At 41.0% G+C, this 1,167-nt stretch overlaps 1 non-coding gene across 1 annotated transcript; it reads right to left on the bottom strand.

Moving 5' to 3' along the window:
* Nucleotides 1–842: 842 nt before the first annotated feature.
* Nucleotides 843–914, bottom strand: TRNAE-CUC (transfer RNA glutamic acid (anticodon CUC)). Its single transcript has one exon. It is a non-coding gene; the product is annotated as a tRNA-Glu (tRNA).
* Between the last annotated feature and the right edge of the window lie 253 nt (nucleotides 915–1,167).

The following is a 1,167-nucleotide window of genomic DNA, read 5'->3' as shown; positions in this document are numbered from 1 at the left end:
TTAATCCACAACAAACTTTCTATATGAATAATGTAAAATTAAATAATACTATCATGATCATTTTACTTTTATTTTTACAGGGGATGTTGTTCAGCTTTCATTAGATATGACAGAAACGGGATCATGGCAAGAGGGTGTGGGGCAGTGTAAGTGCATCCATATTTTGTATTTTATTAAGCATGGGCCTCCCCAGCCTGAGCATACCAGCCCCCAGCTGTCTGCTTTATCATGGTTCGGAAATTGGGGGGGATCACATGATATTTTTAAAAATTATTTATTTCAGTAATAAAACAAAACTACATGTGGTCCCTCGTATCCTGATTCACAGCCAAGATGTGTATGCTTTGTCTGTGCTGAGTATCATGATATTGGGGGGATCCTACGCCAATTTTTTCATTTCTTTTGATAACACTGTAGAGACACAGACAGCATGTATGATTCCAACCAATCACAGATTCTGTCACACAGAGTAGGGGCGCGGTCTGACTGCAACCAATCAAATGACAGTGGGCGGGGGAAGCAGTGAATATATATAAGGGCAATGAGCGGCCTTGGAAATAGTGTTGCAGCCATGTTGTAAACTCAGTAAGTATAACACTCCTGCTCTAACCCACCCATCCCTTTCTACCACCATTTTACAGCACAATGTTCGGGTCCCCATAGACTATGGGTTTCGGCATACAGGAAGATGTTCAGGTAGAAATCTGTTCCCGAACTGGATTTTTTTTTTTTTAAATCCGGCTGGACCCGTCGAACTTAAACATCTGTGGATTCGCCTATCTCTATTACTAATATATTATTCATATATAAACTTTGTAGAATAATGAAAAATAAAAATCTTCTTCCCTGACCGGGAATTGAACCCGGGCCGCGGCGGTGAGAGCGCCGAATCCTAACCACTAGACCACCAGGGAAGCTGCAGAGCTGTTTCTTATATTTGCTTGTGTGTGATATGCTGCATGTGTACTGAAGTCGCTAAAATAACGTATTTCAGCTGTAGACGTGCAATGTGATCTGACATGGATCCACACGGAGCAACTCATGCGGAGCTATATTTCTGACAGTAGACTGGTCTACACATCTGCTAAGGTTTGTCTAAATATAACGGATGGAGCCGTAGGCATCAATGTTGTTAATTTTGTTACTTTGTAAGCAATGCAAACATTT

The sequence above is a fragment of the Anomaloglossus baeobatrachus genome, chromosome 4, assembly GCF_048569485.1.
Source record: "Anomaloglossus baeobatrachus isolate aAnoBae1 chromosome 4, aAnoBae1.hap1, whole genome shotgun sequence".
NCBI lineage: Eukaryota > Metazoa > Chordata > Amphibia > Anura > Aromobatidae > Anomaloglossus > Anomaloglossus baeobatrachus.
This window is presented reverse-complemented; position numbering and strand designations above follow the sequence as displayed.